Below are 23047 nucleotides of genomic sequence, written 5' to 3'. Positions count from 1 at the left end.
CTGCAGACTGGAGTGGCGACGTCAGCGACGTCCTCCGCGGGCGCAGGCACGACATCCACTTCCATCTTCAGAGGGGCGTCGCCTTCCGCTGGAGCACTTGACAGCGCGGAGGGATCCATGGCCTCCGGAAACTCTATCAGGTTCAGGTCTTTGGAAGCAGGAGCCGGGACTTCAGTGGCGGCCTCCTCCGGAATGCTAGGTAAGGTGAGGGGTGCTTCGGCCTTGACCTGGGAGGAATCCACAGCCTCCAGCATGGTGGCGAATATTGAGGGTCCACCTTTCTTCGTTATTTGAGAGACATGGATCTCCGGTGGGTGTTCCTCATATACAGCTTCTCCACAGATGGCCATTTGATTCCATCTTGGCTGGGGAAACGCCATCTTGGCCTCTTCTTTCTCCTGGCAAATAGTAGGTTCTGAGGGTGCAGCCCAAGGGGTGGAGACTTTATCACCTCGGTGCACAATAGAAAGTTCATGGTGGGCAGGCTCGATTTTTCCCGCTCCTGAGGGGGCGTATTCGATATCTTTGCGCCTTTCCTGAGGGGGTGCAGTCATATTTTCCCGCTTCTGGGGGGCGTATTCCTAATTTTCGCGCTCCTGGGAGGGCGTTTCTGGCTTTCTTTGTCTTTCCGCATGAAGACGCCGCGCCATCTTGGAACGAATATGGCGAATCTTCACAATACCGAATTAACTCTTCAAGTGCTGCAGCGCACGTGCAGCGCTTTTCTGGCCACAGCAATGTAAGTAAGCAAGACACTTTATAAGAGGTTTTGGTGCAATCTTCAGCCCTTATAGTTATACTGTGCAGCATGCGATTTTTAAGTCCGTTTTTGCGCACAATTAGCTGCGATTCTGATGGACAGGGATGGCACACAATTCAATCCGATCCTGTTCGTGACGCCTAAATATGCAGTAAGCCGGATTGGGACAGATGCACACTGGCGCAATATTAAAGGTTTTGAGTTTGTGACGCCAATTGCAGCTTGCGCAGGTACTGTAGCAGGGCCCTTTAAGATGGTATGAGCACACGTACTAGGTGAGGAATGCCAGAGGGGGATATTATCTCTGTGTGGGAGATATTGTAGTGTCAACGGTGTCTCCTACCTTGGTACGGCTGGACTCCTGTATCCTGGCTCACATGCAATAAATTGAGAGCTGTAAATAGGAGTAACTGAGGAATGATGGAATTCCACACAGACAATAGGGTCCAACTTGTCTTTACTTGATGTTATCTTATGCAGCTTTAGATCCATACAATTTACAGCAATAGTCTAGGGGTCCCAGCAGGTGTTGGCAATATGTGGCAGGAATTATATCTATATATTCTGCATCTGAACATACGCCTATAGTTCTGGCAGGTATCTGTCTTCTGCTCTGTCTTGGGTTCTGCTTAGTTTGGGCCTGACTAGCTATGGAGGTACTTATCGTCTCCTTGTATTTGGAATCTGTACTTACAGGACTGCTCGCAGGGAATGGTGGTTTCGTCCTGGAGATCTAGAAGTTCTGCAGTTGCTGCTTTCTTGGTCATCCAGCTGAGGTAAGGAACTCAGGCTGGGAAGGTTGCTTTAGGCCTCAGGTTAGGCCTGAATCCTTTGTTGGGATCCCTGTTTCTGGGAGCTCCTATTCACACACAGTCTACCCCAACAGGGGGGCTGGTGCACACTCTGCACACACCCTGCCTAGAACCTTCTGTCCTCCCTCTGAAGTAAGAGTGGGAACATTCCACTCCTCCTCAGATTGGGGAAGCTAGCCTGGAATGGTATATTCCAGTCTAGATATACTAACTGGCCTACAGACTATCTGCTACATACTGCTGCCACCTGCTGGTGTACATGGAAATTACAGCAAATATATAAAATACAGATAAATGCATGGCAATGCACATTGAGATTACATCAGATATTAACACATTCACATCTTAACATAATGAAGCTGGGTGACAGAGTTTAGTGACATACTCTGGGATGTTACATAGTTCTTTCCGGACAGGTAGGGTCCTGAGTAGCAGGCGGTCTACACTGGGCATGTTTGGCTCCAGACCTCACACTGCTGCCACCCTGCTGATTCACAGCCACGCTACCACCCTGCTGGCTCAGCCGCTGCCTCGCACACAAGCAACCACCCTCATCCCCTGATGATGATGATGAAGCACTCTCTTCACCCGGCTCCCACCAGGATTAGCTACATCATCATCCACTACGGTCTGTATGTCACTGATATCACCCTTACCAGTCTTAGGTCCACGTGCCTGACCGCTCACAACACCAGCTCTCACGCAACTCTAATCATCACTACTTGCCTGCCTACCAGAGGAAGCAGCGGATCTCTCCTCCACATCTTGGCTGAGCAGTAGCTGCTATCTCTCCTCTAGAAGCCCGTCCTTGTTAAAAAGCAAAGCAAAGCCGACAGCAAATAATACTTCCCAAGCAGAAGGAACAGAAAATTAAAGAGGCAGGTTCAGGATAGGTGGGGGCACAGAGCTTGTTCCGGGGCCGTACCAACTAAGCGTGGTGTCAGTGGAACCCAACTACTCCTGGATGGGGGTGTCTGAAGTCTCTTGAGATGATGTTGAAGACCGAGTCAAACATTCAAGGAAAACTGGGTTGCTGGTGAAAACACGACCACTGGATGACACTGACAGCTCTGGTCTGTCGCTGCAACTGCTGCTACCACCAACTCTTCTTCAGGTGCTACTTCTGGCTGCTCCAGAAACATTTTGGCCACTGCCCGTTCCCTTAGAAGGGCCTGTCACCTGTCTGTTCGACATTCTGTACTGTAACTGTGTTACTGTAAAAGAGCAGTAGTGTCAGGCCACAATTTTATCCATGAAACAAGGATGAATTGATGTACTTATATATGAGAACATGAGCCCCCAAAAATCTGTAGTATTAGGCTGCAATTTCACCCCAATTACACTATTAGGGATTAACAGATATATTTATGTATAATAAAATGTGAGCACCCTACAATCTGTAGTATCAGGCCACAATTTAACCCCAAGTAGACAATCAAGGATTAACGGATTAAATTATATATAAAACACTGTGAACGCCCCAAATTCTGGATTATTAGACCGCAGTTTCACCCCAATAACAGAAACAAGGATTACTGGAATAATTGATGTATTAAAGAATGCAAACATCCTAAAATCTGTGGTATTAGAGCACTTTGTATCTCCAATTAGTGTAGCAAGATGTAATGGAATAGCTCCTATTACCCAGGCTCTACACTCTTCTATTGTCCCTGCTCTCTCCCTACATTGTGGATAAAGCCTCCCTAGTATATCCCTACACTATGAATAATCTTTCCCTGAAAAGCTCAATAGTTTTTTTTTGTGAATAAATTGTTTCCTAATCCCGGTGCCTAGTGCCTGTAACGTCTCTCGCTGCACTAAATTCACTGTAAAATGGTGAAGACCGGGCAGGAGGAGGCTTTATATAGGGCTTTGACATCACAGGGGCCGGCTATCTGCTGATTGGCTACTTGCATGACATTATGGGTGATCTTTATTCCCGGGTTACTTACTTCCTCTTTCTAACATGTGCAGCAGCCATTTTAGAAAAAATACAATTTGTTACCACAAAGTGCAAGGAAATTCGCCCATCTCTAATCTGAGGCCTTCACAGAACAGCTGGAGTAATACTGAAAGTAAATTACACACAGGCGAGGTGACTTCTGAAGGCAGTTGGTCACACTGAATTTTATATAGGGATATCAGAGTACAGGGGGCTGAATACAAATGCACTCCACACTATTCAGATTTTTATTTAATAAACATTTTGAAATCCATGTATTATTTTCTTTTCACTTCACACATACTTGCTACTTTATGTCTATCACATAAAATCCCCCAAAAATTCATTTACATTTGTGGGTGTAACGTGAAAAAATTTGCAAAAGTTCATGGGGTATGAATACTTTTTCAAGGAACCCATGCGTCCTCACTCCTCACTCTCATCTCTCCAACTCTAAAACTGCTCTAACTTGCTCTGCCCTCCCTTGGCAGGAAGCCAGACCAGCCCCCTCCTACCAAAAGGGGAAGAATGGGTGGTAAGTCCCATTCCTGTTGCCAAACACAGACAACCGTACCTCATCTGCTGGAGAACAAAGTGTATTGCATGAAAGGTGACATAACATGAATATTACAAGTCATTACATTATAAACCATTGCAGTTACAATAGTACCACCCTAGGTCTGGGGTACTATTGTAGTGTCCCACTAGGTAAATGTGGGCACTACACAAGGGTTAATTGGGCCACGTCATACTCCACCTCCTGTGGAACAGTGGCGTGGTATTTTACAGTCCATTTTAGTGTGTATTGCTATGCTTTTATGTGTATGTCCCTGTTTATCTGAGTATCAGGCCTGTTGGGGCGTAGTACTACCTCCAGGACAGTAGAGGGAGCTAGGGAACCCCTTACATAAATAGTCAGGTCCTGTTTAGGAGAAGAGTAGTGAGTGTAGAGTCAGAGGCCAGAAGACACTTTAGCCAGAGTGGGGCTGAGGTGTAGGCTCTGACATGCAACTAGACAGCCCAGGTTTCTAGTTGACACCAGGAGGCTAGTGAGTGTGGATCAGCCAGCCTGAGGATATTGAGCCAGAGTTAGCTCAGAAGATTTGTCACCAGGGGAAGAGTTGCCTCCTGAGAAACCAAGTTCCCACAAGCAAAGCAGGGTCAGTATACCAGCCAGACAAGTAAGCTGAAGGGCAGAAGGATTTATACTTAAAGGGTTTCTACCACCACATTTTCACCTATTTAGCTGTCAGACACTAGCGATCTGCTAGTGTCTGCTCTACCTAACCCTGCTATTGTAATCCCTTTCTGTGCAGCGGTTACCCTAAAAAATGTAGTTTTATTGCTATACAAAGGAGCCTCTAGGTGCTATGGGGGCGTCTTTTCAGCACCTAGAGGCTCCGTCCACTCACCATTTCTGCCGCCCAGCGCGCTCCAGCCCGCCCCTCTCCTCTAGATTGACAGACTACTTCTCTGCATCTCGGCCGAATTCTCGCGCCTGCTTCTGTATTAGGCGCAGTGACTGTCTCCCTGCGCCGGCATCTTCACTGCGCCTGCGACGATTACGGTGCAGGGAGCAGTCCAACATAATTTTTTAGAGGATTAATTTTTTCTTTCTTTGATACAGAGTTTTCCTACCACTTGATGTTAGCTCGCCCCAAGTCGTCCTCGGTCCCTCCGCCGACGGTATTGTTGTCCGCGATTCGTTTATTGCTCTAGTAGCGGCAGTCCATGCTGCAGGGGCGGAGCCTTGTGGCACTTTCCCCGTTGGTAAGGCTGTGGATCGCCGGCTCCGCTGCACGCCGCTACACGGCCGACCGGAAGTGCGTCATCGACGACTTCCGGTGCTCACGCCGGGTTTGTTATGCCACTTGCAGATGATTTTTCTGCAAAATAAGCGCCGCGGACTACACAATTTTAACAAATATACAAAATATAGGTAGTCCAGAGGTAATTTTCCTGAGGGTTCAGGAAAGGGTAGGAAAGGCAGGGTTTTCAGGGGAGGGGGCAGAGCTAACGTCAGAGGTGGAGCTAGTCCACCTATATAAGCCCACATTAAGAGGAGTACTTCCTCTTCTGAGCAGAGAGCTAAGGCTACAGTTCTGTGACTGCTACTACTACTTGAGCAGAGAGCTAAGCTGCAGTTCTGTGGCTACTACTACTTGAGCAGAGAGCTAAGCTGCAGTTCTGTGGCTACTACTACTAAACTTAAAGTTTTTTTCTAGATGGGGTCCCCTAACGGTGATCAGCGCGGGAAATCCGCCCATAAGCAGAGACAGTTAGTCTGCGCTTCCTGCGAGATGCCAATGCCGGACTCCTATGAGTACAATAGGTGTCCGTTATGTCGTCCCCCTCCGTCGCAACCGTAAGCGACATGTTTGGGTGGATGAAGGACTTTATGGAAAATTCTATTTCCGAAATTAAGAGCGCCCTCGCCTCCAAGAGATCAAGAGCATCATCTCCAGATTCGATGCCCATGCTGGAAGCAATCCCCGTGGACGACCATTCTTCCTCTTCCTCGGACGACGAAGATTCATTGTTCCTGTTTCCAGCTGAAAAAACTCAAAGGCTTTTACGCTCCATCCGATCAAGGGATCGTGATGTTGAGCAAGGGGAAGCTCCACCATCCATCTCTAGGGGGTTAAGAACATTCAAAGTGGACGAAACCCTTAAGCGTTTCATGCTTACTGAATGGAAACACCCAGAGAAGGGTCCAGTCCTCAACAAGAGGTTCAAACTCATGTTTCCCCTCCACGAATCGGAGTCCGACCTTTGGGTACCGAATCGAAAGGTCAATATGGCAATATCCAAATTGTCCAAAAGGACCCTAGTCCCGTCAGATGACGGTAAGTAATCTCCAGGACCCGTTAGACCGTAGGGTCGAATGCACCTTAAGGCGCAATTATTCTGCTGCGGCAGCCTCCGCGTCAGTATTGCCTCTTCTGAGACCGCGGACTTTGTATACGCTCCCGCATCCAAAGAATTCAAGCTGACCTAGAGGCCGGAGCGGCCAGAACGGACATTCTGGATCAATTTAAGACCCTCCTGTTAGGAGCAGATTTTCTATGTGACGCCTCTGCGCAGCATTTGAAGCTGACTGCGAAAAGTATGGTGCTTTCTTCTCCCAGCCGTAGGCCCCTCTGGTTACGACCATGGGTCGCTGATAACACCTCTAAGTTTAACTTATGCGGCCTGCCCTATGAGCCAGGAAGGCTATTTGGTTCTGAGCTGGACAAGCTCATGGAAAGCTTGGCAGATTAAAAAAAAATCTCCCTCAACAGTCCTTTCGGGGTCGCAGTAGGTCTAGAAACACAAGACTTCAGGGCCTCTCGAGATCCCAGAGACGTCAGGCGTCCTCCAGACGTAGACGTGGTAGGGGCAGCGAACGCAAGGCGGACCTATGACTCTCCCACTTACCTTCCCTCTTCCCCTCCAGACCCTCCATGCGATGCACAACTTCCAAGTGTTCCTCCGGTCGGAGGTCGTTTAAGTTTTTTTCAGCAGACTTGGCTGCAAGAAATTCCGGACCAGTGGGTCCTAAATATAATTTTGTTCGGTTACACGATAGATTTCTTGTCTCCCCCTCAGGAGAAATTTGTGTTAACCCGACCGTTACCCCAAATCAAACAAAATATCCTAGAGGACGCGGTCCTCCTTTATCTTCACAAAAAAACAATTTGCTGTTCTACCCTTTGGCATCTCTTCCGCTCCCCACACCTTTACCAAGGACGTGGCTCCGGTCGTTGCCAAACTCAGGCTTCAAAGGCTAGAAATCGTGCCATATCTAGATGACTGGCTTTTAAAAGCCGCCTCTCTAGATATTCTTCAAACCCATCTCTATCTGGCTCTTCAGACTCTCCAGCAGTTAGGCTGGCTGATAAATTGGGAAAAATCCCAAATCCTACCTTCCACTTCCAGGATATTCCTGGGATTTATAGTGGATTCTCAGAGAATGACACTGTTTCTCTCCCCAGAAAGGAAAGATCGAGTTATAAGAGCCGCTCAGTTTCTCATGGCACCTCGTCGAGTGTCCATCAGAATACTGATGAAGATGTTGGGCCATATGTCAGCATCTGCAGAAGCAGTTCCTTGGGCCCTTTGGCACCTCAGTCCACTTTAAGAGGAAGTGTTAGCAGTCTGGAACCACAACCCCAAGGGGTTGGACAAGACTCACTCCCTGTCTGTCAAAGTCCGGTCCTCACTCAAATGGTGGAGGAACCTATCAGATGGGAGATCCTTGATTCAACCTCGTTGGATCACGTTGACCACAGACGCCTCCCTTCTAGGTTGGGGAGCCCATCTGGAAGACAGTCCATTACAAGGTATCTGGACTCCACAGGAGAGGCTTCTCTCGTCTAATATGAGAGAACTAAGAGCTGTACGTCTAGCTCTTTATCACTTTGCTCCTCTCATCCGCGGAAAGGCGGTGAGAGTCCGTTCGGACAGCACGACTGTGGTCGCTGATGTCAACAGACAGGGAGGTACGAGATCTCAACCTCTTCTCCAGGAAGTTAGTCTAATTCTCTCTTGGGCATAGCTCAGTCTATCCCACCTTTCCGTGGTTCACATCAGGGGAGATCTCAACATAGTTGCGGATCGACTCAGCCGGGGTCTACCCGTTCCAGGCGAATGGCCACTGAACAGAGACATCTTCTCCCAGATCACTCTACAGTGGGGCACTCCAGAGATCGACTTAATGGCGACCCGGTTGAACGCGAAGGATGGACAAGTTCTGCTCCCTCTACAAGGAGGACAACCCTCTGGCGATAGACGCTCTGTCCATTACACGGAGGTTCAGGCTGGCATACATATTCCCTCCTCTTTCCATGATATTGCAATAATACCGTTTTGGCCGAAGAGGTCTTGGTTCACCCAGCTCATGAAGATGAGTCAGGGCACATATTGGAGACTTCCCCTAATGCAGGACCTAGTGTATCAGGACACAGGTTCCTGCCTAGATCTGAGGAAACTCAATCTGACAGCCTGGAGATTGATAGGTCCCTACTAGAAGCAGGAGGGCTTTCTGCGGAGGTCTTGAGAACTATTTCACACTCCCGTGCGGAGTCTACAAACAAGGCGTACTCAAGAATTCACAAGATCTTTCTTCAGTGGTGTGCTGTTAAAGAGGTAGCACTCTCAGATCCTCCTCTTTCAGCTATTTTACAATTCCTGCAGGACGGCCTGGACAAGGGTCTAAGCCCGTCTACTCTCAGAGTCCACATTTGTGCTCTCTCTGCCTCTTTAGACAGACCATTATCTCAAGACCCCCTACTCAGGAGGTTCCTCAAGGGAGCCGAAAGATTAAAACCTAGAATCCTGAGACCTATCCCTGAATGGTATTTATCTATTGTTCTAAAGGGGCTATCCTCTCCCCCCTTTGAACCCTTAGAGAATGTAGATCTTAGGTATCTGTCCTTAAAGGTCGCATTTTTACTGGCCATAACATCGGCCAAGAGAATTGGAGAGTTAGAGGCCCTAGCGGCCGCTGAGCCTTATACCCTCTTTCTCCAGGACTCTGTCCTGTTGAGATTTTTACCAACCTTTGCTCCTAAGGTTCCCTCATTCGGTAACCGAAATCAGACCATCTCTCTGCCGGTCCTATGTCCTACCCCATCATCTCCTATAGAAAAAGCACTTCACTCCTTGGACATTTCCAGGAATCTAAAAGTCTACCTGAACAGGACTGCGGACTTTAGGAAATCAGAACACCTGCTGCTCTCTTTCTCCGGTAAAAGCGAAGGTCTAAAAGCCTCCAAACCCTCTCTAAGTAGATGGGTAAAGGAGGCAATCCGGGAAGCCTTTTTATCTCAAGGCTTGGCTCCTCCATCCTTTGTCACCGCCCACTCCACGAGGGAAATATCCACTTCCTTTGCGGAAAAAAATCTAGTTCCACTTGAACAGATTTGTGCTGCGGCTTCCTGGAGCTCCCACAGCACTTTCGTTAGACATTATCGCCTAGACTCTAGGCGCTCGGAGGGTGTAGTATTCGAACGTACCATTCTGTCTGCCGCCCTCTCATAAAAAGAAAAAAAAAAAACAGGACAAGATTATGTACCTTTAGGAAGGCCCTCACAATTTGTTGTGTTGCTTGCTAGGTCCCAACTTGTGCTGCTGGTTAGGACGTAAGGGAAGCGTTAATTTTTAACGTAAATTTGTTTTCCCTTAGTCCTAACAGCAGCACACAAATTTCCCACCCTTGTCTTGTTTCTACTTGTTATAAAGCACTAAATTATGGGTAGTCTGTCCTTTATAGGGGTGGGTTTTCTACTAATTATTTAACTATTGCTTGATAGGAAATTTTTTTCATCAAAAATTCCACCTGTCCTACTAGTTTCACAGGGGAGAACTCCCCACTTGTGCTGCTGTTAGGACTAAGGGAAAACAAATTTACGTTAAAAATTAAAGCTTTTGCTTCTGTGAACACAAAATTTTAAGGTTATATGACATCCAAAACATGATGTCACAGTAAATAACTCTGCTTTTGTCTTTAACCCCTTAAGGACCGGGCTCATTTTCACCTTAAGGACCAGGCCATTTTTTGCAAATCTGACCAGTTTCACTTTATGTCGAAATAAATTTTAAATGCTTTTACTTATCCATTCCATTCTGAGATTGTTTTCTCATCACATATTGTACTTCATGACAGTGATAAAATTAAGTCCAAAATTTTCATTTTTATTTATAAAAAAAAATAAAATTACCAAAAATTAGCAAATTTCCAGATTTCAATTTCTCTACTTTTATAATAGATAATAAATAATACCTCCAAAAATAGTTAATACTTTACATTCCCCATATGTCTACTTCATGTTTGGATCATTTTGTAAATTACATTTTATTTTTTGGGGACGTTAGAAGCAAATCTTAAAATTTTTCTGAAAATTTTCAAAACTCACTTTTTAAGGAGCAGTTCAGGTCTGAAGTCACTTTGTGAGGCTTACATAATAGAAACCACCCAAAAATGACCCCATTTTAGAAACTACCCCCATTACGGTATTCAAAACTGATTTTAAAAATGTTGTTAACCCTTTAGCTGTTCCACAAGAATTAATGGAAAATGGAGATGAAATTTCAGAATTTCCCTTTTTTGGCAGATTTTCAATTTAAATATTTTTTTTCCGCTAACAAAGCAAGGGTTAACAACCAAACAAAACTTAATATTTATTGCCCTGATTCTGTAGTTTACAGAAACACCCCATATGTGGTCGTAAACTGCTGTACGGGCACAAGGCAGGGAGCAGAAGGAAATGAACGCCATATGGTTTTTGGAAGGCAGATTTTGCTGGACTGGTGTTTTAACACCATGTCCCATTTGAAACCCCCCTGATGCACCCCTAGAGTAGAAACTCCAAAAAGTGACCCCATTTTGGAAAGATGCCAGTTTTGTTGGTATTATTTTAGGGTACATATGATTTTTGGTTGCTCTATATTACACTTTTTGTGATGTAAAGTAACAAAAAAATTGAAATTCTGAACGTTCATCTCCATTTGCCATTAAATCTTGTGGAACACCTAAAGGGTTAACAAAGTTTGTAAAATCTTAGGGGTATAGTTTCTTAAATGGGGTCACTTTTTTGGAGTTTCTACTCAAGGGGTGCATCAGGGGGGCTTCAAATAGGACATGGTGTCAAAAAAACAGTCCAGCAAAAACTGCCTTCCAAAAACCATATGGCGTTCCTTTCCTTCTGCACCCTGCCGTGTGGCCATACAGCAGTTTAAGACCACATAGGAGGTGTTTCTGTAAACTACAGAATCAGGGCAATAAATATTGAGTTTTGTTTAACTGTTAACCCTTGCTTTGTTACTGGAAAAAATGGATTAAAATGGAAAATTTGCCAAAAAATAGCTGTTTTGGCACCGTTTTTATTTTTTATTTACAACGTTCATCTAACAGGTTAGATCATGTGCTATTTTTTAGAGCAGGCTCTTACTGACACAGGGATACATAATATGTTTACTTTTTTTAATGTATTTAAGTTTTACACAATAATATCATTTTTGAAACAAAAAAAATCATTTTAGTGTCTCCATAGTCTGAGAGCCATATATATATTTTTTTTGGGCGATTATCTTAAGTAGTTGCTCATTATTTGCGGGATGAGATGATGGTTAGAATTGGTACTATTTTAGAGTGCATACGCCTTTTTGATCGCTTGCTATTACACTTTTTGTGATGTAAGGTGACAAAAAATAGCTTTTTGTCGCCGTTTTTATTTTATTGTTTTAACAATGTTAACGTGAGGGGTTAGGTCATGTGATATTTTTATAGAGCAGGTTATTACAGACGCGGCGATACCTAATATGTCTACTTTTCTTAATTTTTATTTACGTTTAACATAAAAAAGCATTTTTGAAACAAAAAAAATCATGTTTTAGTCTGAGAGCCATAATTTTTTTTATTTTTGGGGTGATTGTCTTAGGTAGGGGCTCATTGTTTGCGGGATTAGGTGGTGGTTAGATTGGCACTATTTTGTGGGGCATACGCCTTTTTGATCGCTTGGTGTCGCACTTTTAGTGATGTAAGGTAACAAAAAAATTTGTTTATTTAGCACAGTATTTATTTAATTTTTTTGACGGTGTTCATCTGAGGGGTTAGGTCATGTGATATGTTTATAGAGCCAGTCGATTCGGACGCGGCAATACATTAATATGTCAATTTTTTCCCAATTTTCTTTATAAAAAATTTTTTTACAAAGATTTTTTTTACATTATTTTGGGAAAAGGACGCTTTTTTTATTTACTTGCAACTTTTAATTTTTTGGGAAAAAATTTATTTATTCAACTTTTTTTTACACTTTATTTTTTGTGCCACTCTGGGACTTCAACTTCTGGGGTCTGATCCCCTTTACAATGCATTCCAATACTTCTGTATTCTCCACCGGAAGGCAGCCACGATGCCTAAGGAAGGCATTGCGCTGCCTTCCATGCCGTCGGGTCCCCATTAAAAGACTCTGACAACAGGGCGCTCCTGACAAGAGTCCTGTAGACACAAGTGAGGGAAGCACAAGGAGCTCGAGTTTTTTCCTTGGGTAAATTGTTTGAACATTAATAAACCATGGCTCAGCTAATTTTGATTAACCTGAGAAAGGAAAGGGGAAAAAGGAATAGCATCACAGGACCTCTGATGCTGAAGCTAAGGCAGCCACTCTATATCCTGCAGCTGTGATACGATAGTGCAGGTTTCCTGCCTGCCTGAGGCTGTGGCCCCTTCTGCCCAGATGATCCTGCTGGAGCAGAGGAGGACCTCTGGCTCCAGTGTTGATGGCAAATAGGCTTCAGGGGGCAATCTGGTACTGTTCTGGTGCTAATGCTATGCTTATTTTGTAAATTTCTGATTCTTGGCAAATACATTTTGTACAAAATTATTTGGGCCCATCTGCCGGCGTCAAGGCGACTTCTATAAGATGGGAACCTAACACTAAATACTACCTGGTGTAGTGCCATATGGTCCACCTTAAAATTCAGGGAATGCAGGTTCCACGTGCATGCTGGATCCACTCTGCCTTTTAACATTTTTTGTACCAAAATGGCATCCATTAAATCCAGGGAATGCAGGTACCACATGTATGCGAGTATGGACCCAGCATGCATGTGGAACTGACATTTCTTGTATTTTATGGCGGCCAGTATGGTACTAAAAACAGGTAGTATTTAGTGTTAGATTCCTGTCTTATAGAGATTGCCTTGATGTTTGGCAGACTGGACCAAATAGTTTTGTACAAATTATATTTGCCAAGAATCTCAAATTTACAAAATAAACAAAGCATTAGCACCAGAATATTTTCTAGAACTATGGCAATATTGTACTTTAATTATGTTTGAAGAGTGCTGTTGCATTGTCTTTTTTTCTTTGTGTGTGCAGCTATGGCATTGGGATGTGCTGACTGACCCTTATTTGTATGTAAAAAAGGCCACATTGCATTTCTAAAGGTCTTCTAAGCATCAAGAACCCATAAGCATAGTAGGTGGTTGCGCTGGGTTTTGGGCCAGTACTGTGGACGTGACGGCCAGTCTAAGAGTTGAAAAGTTGGCCTGTCTGAGCATCGCAGAGCAAACGGGGAAGTATTAGCTGGAAACGATTCGCTAATTTTTTCACCTAGAGTTTTGTAAGCATCTAAAGGGTGAGGTTATTGATGGCAAGTATGTGTCACTGAGGCTGCTGCTCTCAGTGATGTAAATCCCGGAGGTAAATGGCAACCAGTGATGTTAGATTGCTGAGTTTGTGGTAGCTGGAACTTGGGTCCGGGATTTAGGAGTGACTGAAGAGTTTGGGTGGGAAGGTCACTCCCATACTCCATCTCCTGTGTTACCACCTCACCCAGCTGGAAGCTAATTTAAAAGACACACTGTCAGTATGTGTTTGGTGTTGGTCTGCAGAGGACTTAGGAGCATTCCTCTCCACAGTGTTCCTGAGAAGGGAAAAGACAAGATTCTGCACAAAGGTGACTCCTGTATTTTGCCTGTTTAACAATTGAACTGTTATATGACACATGAGGGCTGAAGATAAGTGCTTTATGTGACTGAACTTTGATGGGCTGAAGCCAAGCCATCCTGTTGGACCAAATTTGAGTTGTGTTTTTTCCAATAAAACCCTTATGTTGCATCCAATCCTGCCGACTGCCTACCATTTGTACAGCTAATCTCCACATATGGTGTCGGATGCGGGCAAGTGGTTGTTAAGGGTAACGGCTGCATAATTTTTTTTTACTCTGTAACCGGCTTATGTCTTGGATAAAGGCTGCTACATTGTTGCCCAGTGAGACTCCTGCCATGGAGGAGCTGGTTAAGCAGTTTGTGCAGGTCAGTGCTGCCCAGCAGGAAACCAACCGTCTGTTGCTGGAACAGATCACAGTCCTGAGAGAGAGTGTGTCAGCTCAGCCAAGGAATATAGAGGAGTTAGCTGGGACTGTGAATGAAAAAAAAGCAGTGCACCGCGCCTTGCAAAAAATGACCCCAGATGACGACATAGAGGCCTATCTGGCGGTGTTTGAAAGGATTGTGGAAAGGGAGAAACTCCCTGTGGCTGAATGGACTGAGGTTCTGGCGCCTTATTTGACTGGAGAGCCGCAAAAAGCATATTTTGATTTAACAGCAGAACAGGCCAAAGACTATGATATCCTTAAAGCAGAAATCATGGCCAGGCTGGGAGTCACCTTATCTGTGCGCGCTCGCAGAGTCCATGAATGGCTTTTTGAAGAGAAAAAACCGCCCCGCTCTCAAATGTTTGATTTGTTACACCTTGTGCGCAAGTGGCTACAACCCAAGACACTGAGTACAGCAGACATGGTCGAACGAATCGTGCTCGACCGCTATGTGAGTGGACTTCCTTGGGACATTCACCGCTGGGTTGCTCAGGGAGACCCCAAAACCCTGGATCAATTGGTTTCTCTTGTGGAGCGGTTTACGACTACCGAGACTTATCTGAGGCCTGAAGGTAAACCACAGCAGTTCGTGGGATCCTCTGGTGGTCGTCGACAGAGGGCAACCTCCACAGCCATTTCTACCTCTGAGCAGGAGGACCGAGCCAACAGACAAAGCCTGGGTGGCTCACCCCGGGGAAAGAGGTTTTTCATTCCAAGAAAGGTACCCTCCCGTTCTGAAGCCCCACTCGAAGGCCGACCTAAAGTCCGTTGTTGGAAGTGTCAGCAACCGGGGCATATTTCAGCACACTGTTCCCAGGGGGAGGAGCCAATGGAGTGTGGTGCCACCCGCCGCCTCTCCATGTTTGCTCATCCTGTTTGCAGTGCTACACCCCTGCAGGAACCAGGTCCCCAGGAGCGTCAACTCCAGGTAAACGGGGTTAGTGTTGTGGCCCTTTTGGACTCAGGTAGCCTGGTCACCCTCTTGTGTGCTGCCGTACCCCATGACCTGGTCATCCCTGAAAGGCGGGTGGGGGTGGTTTGTATCCATGGGGACACTAAGCATTATCCGCTGGCCAAAGTGACTGTAGGGACTGGCTGCGGGACAGTGACCCATGAAGTGGGTGTGGTACCAGACTTATTACATCCATTGATTGTGGGACGTGATTTTCCATTGTTCTGGGAACTCTGGTCTCATTCCCACTGTAATGATACGCCTGTTGCATGTTCACCTTCTTTCAGCCCAATTCCTTTAGGGGAAGAAGCCCAAACAGATGCTGTAGGGGTGACCAATGAGGTATCAGACAGTTTTCCCCTTGAAGTATTGGCTGGGGATGAGGGTGAGGAGTCTAACCCTGAGCAGAATGTACCAGACTTGGAAGTGTCACAGGAGAACTTTGGGACTGCTCAGTTACGAGACTCCACCCTGAAACATGCATGGGAAAATGTAACTGTACTGAATGAGGTACCTCAGGAGCCTAATGCTGATCAAAGGTTTCCTCATTTTGCTGTCAGTGATAATTTACTGTATCGTGTTACTAAGATGCGTGATGAAATTGTGGAGCAATTGGTGGTACCCATACCTTATAGAAGGATGGTCCTTGATATGGCCCACACCCATTTACTTGGTGGTCATCTGGGGACTGACAAAACAAAGGAAAGAATCCTGCAAAGGTTCTATTGGCCAGGTTGTTACCAAGAGGTTGAAAGGTTTTGTCGATCCTGCCCTACCTGCCAAGTAACGGCTCCTGTGAGTCACTTTCGGAGCCCCTTGGTTCCCCTGCCAATAATTGAGATTCCATTTGACAGAATAGCTATGGATTTGGTGGGGCCGTTAGTTAGGTCTGCCCGAGGCCACCAGTATATTTTGGTAGTGCTGGACTATGCCACCAGGTATCCTGAAGCCATTCCGTTGCGGAATACCTCCTCCAAGTGCATTGCTCGGGAGTTGGTTCATATATTTTCCAGAACTGGCCTACCAAAAGAAATACTGACTGACCAGGGTACACCTTTCATGTCAAAAGTTATGAAGGAGCTTTGCAACCTGCTGAAAATTAAGCAGCTAAGAACCTCTGTATATCATCCCCAAACAGATGGCCTCGTAGAGAGGTTCAATAAAACCTTAAAGGGGATGTTGAGAAGGGTGGTAGAAAAGGATGGGAGGGACTGGGATTGTCTGTTGCCATATCTCATGTTCTCCATCCGAGAGGTCCCCCCAGTCCTCCACTGGCTTCTCTCCATTTGAGTTATTATATGGGAGACATCCCAGGGGATTGCTGGATATTGCCTCAGAGGTTGGTTTAGGGGCAGTAATGTCACAAGAGGTAAATGGGGAAGAACACCCCATCATATATTCGAGTAGAAAACTCACCTCCTGTGAGAGAAACTACTCAATAGTGGAGAGGAAGTGTTTGGCAATAAAGTGGGCCCTCGTGGCTTTGAGGTACTATTTGGCAGGTAGAAAATTCCGCTTGGTATCTGACCATGCCCCTTTAAAATGGATGTGCTGAAATAAAGGAAACAATGCAAGGGTAACACGGTGGTTCCTGGAGTTGCAGGACTTTCATTTTGTGGTAGAGCACAGGGCAGGGAAGCTTCATGTTAATGCTGATGCCTTGTCAAGGATTTACTGTCTATCAGGGTCAAGTGCCCAGTCCCCTGGCCTTGGGCAGAGGGGGGGGGATATGTAAGCATCTAAAGGGTGAGGTTATTGATGGTAAGTATGTGTCACTGAGGCTGCTGCTCTCAGTGATGTAAATCCCGGAGGTAAATGGCAACCAGTGATGTTAGATTGCTGAGTTTGTGGTAGCTGGAACTTGGGTCCGGGATTTAGGAGTGACTGAAGAGTTTGGGTGGGAAGGTCACTCCCATACTCCATCTCCTGTGTTACCACCTCACCCAGCTGGAAGCTAATTTAAAAGACACACTGTCAGTATGTGTTTGGTGTTGGTCTGCAGAGGACTTAGGAGCATTCCTCTCCACAGTGTTCCTGAGAAGGGAAAAGACAAGATTCTGCACAAAGGTGACTCCTGTATTTTGCCTGTTTAACAATTGAACTGTTATATGACACATGAGGGCTGAAGATAAGTGCTTTATGTGACTGAACTTTGATGGGCTGAAGCCAAGCCATCCTGTTGGACCAAATTTGAGTTGTGTTTTTTCCAATAAAACCCTTATGTTGCATCCAATCCTGCCGACTGCCTACCATTTGTACAGCTAATCTCCACAGTTTATAATCGTGGTCAAGCAATGCAATTGGGCAGAAAAATTGAGTCTTCAAGAGATCTCTACCAGGTTCATGGAGATCTGTCCAGGAGTCAGTAACACAATGAATAGGAGTCAGATGAGTAAAAACCGAGTTAAATAGTCCAGTTAGGACAGGTATTGTGAGGGGAGGGGATGTTTTGCAATACTCTGCCAAAAGACCATCTGGATCCAGTGTTTTACTATTCAATGCCACAAAAATGGCCCACCGAACCTCCTCCTCCATGATAGCAGAATCCAATGAGTATAGAAAAGAATTAAAGGAGTTATCCAACTTAAAACTTTTCCTCAGTCCCCATTAGAGTAGCCGGAACAGTAGGGTGGTCATACTTACTTGGTACCTGCTTTAGGCTTAGTTGCTCCATGGCTGCCTATGCAGGTCCAGGGTCTCTGGGAAACAACAGTAATTTGCTGCAGCGGTCAAGTGCCACCTCGTCAACAGGATGCTGATTCTCAAAGACCCCGGACCTGCGGAGGTGGATGTGGAGCGATGGAGCTAGAAACCAGTGGTGGAGACCAGATAAGTATGAACACCACCTGAGGTTTGGACACTCTGAAGGCATCTGTTAAAAGGTTTAAAGCTGGATAACCACTTTAATAATGGGGAGGAGAGCAGAGACTGCCCTATAGAGGTCTTCATAGTAATCACTGAATATTTAAGCAATTTATACAGGATTAGCAGTAACTGTGCCAGTCAGAGGGTTCTGCAACTGGATGACTGGTTTATAAAGTTGACTAGATTTAGTAAGGGCCGCTAATAATTTACCGTATTTTTCGCCCTATAAGACGGGAAATGTTAGTGCGTCTTATGGGGTGAATATAGGTGAAACCTGGGGTAAAAAAACATATCCGGCGCTTATATTTGACTGTATATTACACTGCGCCGACTGTACCTGTAGCGCTTGCAGCCCTGGCAGCGCTCACATGTCCAGCGGGCGGCGAGCGGCGGGCGGCGGTGCGGGAGTCCGATGCTGCGATCCGCTGACGATGGTGATGGTGGTATGGAGGGTCTGGTATGGGCCGGCCGGCCCCAGTAAGTGCTGGGTTGTAGGGACCGGCCGGCCCGAAGCGCTGTTATGCAGGAGGAAATGGAGCGCAGGAGCCGGAAGACAAGGGGCGGAGCTGGCAAGTGTGACAGGGAAGTCTGCTCCGCCCCTCGTCTCAGTCGTCACGCTGCGCTCAGTCGGACAGAGGATCGCTGGAGGATCGGTATGAAATGTTCATTGAGGCTGTGTTATGCACATTTCCTTCCCCCCATTTTACATTTAAATGCTGAAAGACATCCCTAAGGAATCACAGAGTTAATAAAGTGCCACCCATAATAATAAAGTGGTGTGCCCTGCCAGAAAGACATCCCTAAGGACCCCACTGTTAATAAAGTGCCCACTTTATTAGGAGATGGGCACTTTATTAACAGTGGGGTCCTTAGGGATGTCTTTCTGGCAGGGCACACCACTTTATTATTATGGGTGGCACTTTATTAACTCTGTGATTCCTTAGGGATGTATTTCAGCATTTTAAATGTGAAGTGGGGGGAAGGAAATGTGCATAACACCAAACTTGACAGCCCCCCCTCCTAATAAAGTGCCCCAACTCCTAATAAAGTGCCCCCCCCCCCTAATAAAGTGAGCTGACTCCTAATAAAGTGACCCCCTTATTAAGGCGTCATGCAGACATCCGTGGAGCACTGTCCATGATATCCCAGCCTGCCGTCCTGCTGAGTGCACGAAGCGCATGGCGCCATTGGTTGCTATGACGCTGTGCCCTTCGTGCACTCAGCAGGACGGGATTTCACGGACCATGCTCCATGGATTTCTGCATGACGCCTTAAAGTGTCATTGGATCCCCCCTTTCCCAATAAGGAAGGTATTGTATGTCAGCAGCATATCCCCCCCATAACATTGTGTTAGTGGCAGATCCCCCCCATAACATTGTCATCCACTGATGTCCTTAGCTACAGTACCCCCATAATTGTAGTGCTAACAGTTCTTCCATTACTGTATTCTATTGCAGAAAATTACGGTAGTCTCCTGCTGCATACTGTACATTTCTGAGCGATGTCAAAGCAGAAAAGGTTTTCTTATAAAATTCCTTTTAAACTAGAGGTGATAAAGTACGCCAAAGAGCATGGAAACAGGGCAGCGGAGAGACATTTTGGGCCGCCTTCAACTGAAAAGATGATTCGTGCATGGAGGAAACAAGAGGATCGGTTGGAGAAAGCGGAGAAAAGTAAACACACTCTTCGTGGGTGTGCTGCAAAGTGGCCACAGCTAGACGTGGACATGAAAGAGTGGATCACATGTCACAGGAACAATGGCTTCTCAGTATCCACAAAAATGATCATCTATGAAGCCAAACGTCTTGCTGCAGAGAGAGGTATTGACGACTTCACTGGATCGGCATCATGGTGCTACAGATTCATGAGGAGATGTGGCCTTGCTATGCGCACCAAAACAAGAATTGCCAAAAAAATGCCCAAAGAATATGAGTCCAAGATTCTTTCTTTTCATAAATTTGTGCTGGATTCACGAAAGAAACATGGCTATGAAATAGGCCAGATTGGGAACATGGATGAAGTTCCATCGAATAGGACCGTCGATGTGAGAGGCGCATAAACCGTAACTGTGAAGACCTCTGGACACGAGAACACGCATTACACGGTTGTCTTGTCCTGCTGCGCAGATGGCACCAAACTGCCACCAATGCTGATTTTTAAAAGGAAGACCATGCCAAAAGAGGTGATCCCACGAGGAGTGATTGTCCATGTTCACGACAAAGGGTGGATGGACGAAAATGGCATGAAAGTATGGATCGAAAAGGTGTGGTCCAAACGCACTAGAGGACTTCTGAAGAAACCTGCCCTACTAGTGCTTGACCAGTTTAGGGCACATATCACCGAATCCACAAAAACAAGATTTAAGGAAGTGAACACCCATCTAGCGGTAATTCTTGGGGGGCTTACGAGCCAGCTACAACCTCTGGACGTTTCCATTAATAAGCCATTTAAAGTGTTCATGAGGGAGGAATGGAACAAGTGGATGGCAGCTGGGAACCATGACCTGACTCCCACTGGACGGATGAAGAGGCCCACCATCACCCAAGTCTTTGAGTGGGTGAAAACATCATGGCAGGCAGTCAACGATGAAATCGTCGTCAGATCCTTTAAAAAGTGTGGCATTAGCAATGCCTTGGATGGCACTGAGGACAATATGCTGTACGACGAATCTGAAGGCAGCGATACTAGTGATACTGAGCCACAGAGTGCGATTAACCTGGACAGTAGTGATGAGGAGTTGTTGGGGTTCCCTGATGAATAGAGGAGTACTGTACCTGGACATTTAAGTCAATAATGATGGTTGTTAATGCTGCTGGTTACTACTGTTAATGTTTACATTGTTAAAATATTGGTCTGTTATTTTATTAAAAGTTTTGACACACCTTTTGTCAAAAATATTTTTTTTTCCTATTTTCACCCTCTAAAACCAGGTGCGTCTTATGGGCAGGTGCGTCTTATAGGGCGAAAAATACAGTACCCGTCTTATTGCCCCAACAATAGAATTTAATTTATGATATCTGCATCTGCAATGAGACTATATATAAAAGAGTCCAGAAGATGTTCAGCCATGAAGTATTCTTGTGGTGTCTCCGTAGAAGGGGATAAGACAAGTGAACCTCGGGCCTGTAACCAGGAGTTATGTATTTCATCAAACCTTTTCTCCTTCTTTCTAAACGAGAGATAATGGACTGTTATACTTTTTATCCTTTATTTTTTGTTTTTTCTCCATTTATTAGATTCCTATATTCTATCTTTTATTACATGTATTTCTTCTTATATCTATGTCCAGGCAGCAGGATGTATGTCCCCATATAAAAGGGGACTCAGGGCAGCCATCAGATAATGTCTGTACACAGGGATGCAGAGAAGACATGGTTGGTGTGTCCTCTGCCTGCCCACCAGCCGCCTCTATTGAAGGGATTTCCTCTGATGTCAGCAGTTTCCTCCAGTGCAGGACCCAGCACCATCTTCATATTCTTAACCTCTTTGCTGAGATCTTCAGGTGAAGTTCATGGTGTTGCTGAGGACGCCATGAGGACCAGACATCTCATATTTCTCTTATTCGCCGGTGTCATCATAACTGCAGCAGCAGAAGAATCTGAGGCATCTGCAGGAGATAAGACCGGAGGGGGGTCATGAGAGTGGACAGGTCAAGAGGTGACAGTGGGGACCGATGAAGAGAAGGGTAGTAGGTCCTAGAGATACGAGCTGATTACGGTGAGTCCAGCGTACTTACCTTGTTAGTCTGTTCCTGCTGCTCTTTCTGATGCTGCTTGGAAAAGTAAGAATAGATTTTTTTTAAAGATTCCCTACATCGGCAAACACAGTGGGGTCCTAGTGCCCCAAAAAACTATCTTGCTCCCTCCCTAGTTCATGAACGTTTAATGCATTAAATCAATTATTTCTGTGGCCAATAGGGGGAGCTCATTGCATGCTGATGTATCATAGAGTTCACTGTGTAAACCCCTATGCAGTGAGCTCCTTCAAGTGGCAGTTACAGGTAGACTGAAGGTAAATTATTACTTACCTGCTGCTCTTGTTTTGCCTTCTCAGGCAATTTGGTGTCCACCAACCGCGTCTTGTCCTAAAGGAAAGATTAAAGTAGATAAGATCAGCTCCATGTGATGACAGGATCAGTCTATACAGTTCTGTACACGGAGACTGTCCTGTGTCATGTCCTGTGGACACTAAATGAGACAAAGCTTAAAGCAGGAAAGTATGTGACCACTAAAATTCTGTCTTACTTATTCTATAAACTTACTGGGTGGTCTCCTCAGTTGGTCGGACCGGCATCACCTCTATGTCCAATGGTCTATAATGAAAAAAACTGCTCTAACAACAATGTATGGGCTCCGATCACATAGTTATATATACCTATATCTGGAAATATTATCAGCTCATTATATATAGACTCTGTACTCACCTTGCTGTGTTCTCAGCTTGTTCCTCCTCTACAGTCTCTTTCTCCTCTACTTCCTCTACTCCCATCTTTTCCTTTTCCATTTCCTCTCTAGCATTTTCCTCTTTCACTTCCTCCTCTCCCGCCTTTTCCTTCTCCGCCACCTTCTTCTCTTCCTCTTCTTCCTCCAGTTCTATTTCCTCCTTGCTATTAGACATAGAACATACATTATATCAGGACTTTGTTCTCATCATTATTAGGGGAGGAGATTAGATGGGATATCAGTGTGATGCTCTATGGTCTGGTTTTAAGGTAAAAAAGTTTGTACTAACCCCCCCCCCCCCCCCTTGCCCAGGCTCCAGCATTGCCAGTTCCTCCCTGCCCGGTTTATACACTTACATAGTGTCCATCTTAAAGGGTGGCTCCAATTTCTTCACTGTTCGTATCCTATAATA

The 23047-nt window shown here is 45.5% G+C and overlaps 1 long non-coding RNA gene across 1 annotated transcript in view; it reads right to left on the bottom strand.

Moving 5' to 3' along the window:
* Window positions 1-22680, bottom strand: part of LOC121000761 — a 34937-nt gene extending 12257 nt beyond the window's left edge. Inside the window, exons 1-2 of the long non-coding RNA XR_005778895.1 lie at window positions 22617-22680; window positions 22455-22505 (exon numbers count right to left, since the gene is read on the bottom strand). This is a non-coding gene — a long non-coding RNA (uncharacterized LOC121000761). The remainder of the gene's footprint in view (window positions 1-22454; window positions 22506-22616) is intronic.
* Between the last annotated feature and the right edge of the window lie 367 nt (window positions 22681-23047).

Source organism: Bufo bufo, chromosome 5 (assembly GCF_905171765.1).
Source record: "Bufo bufo chromosome 5, aBufBuf1.1, whole genome shotgun sequence".
Lineage (NCBI taxonomy): Eukaryota > Metazoa > Chordata > Amphibia > Anura > Bufonidae > Bufo > Bufo bufo.
Note: the sequence above shows the minus strand (reverse complement) of the source record. Positions and strands in the feature narration are given on the sequence as shown.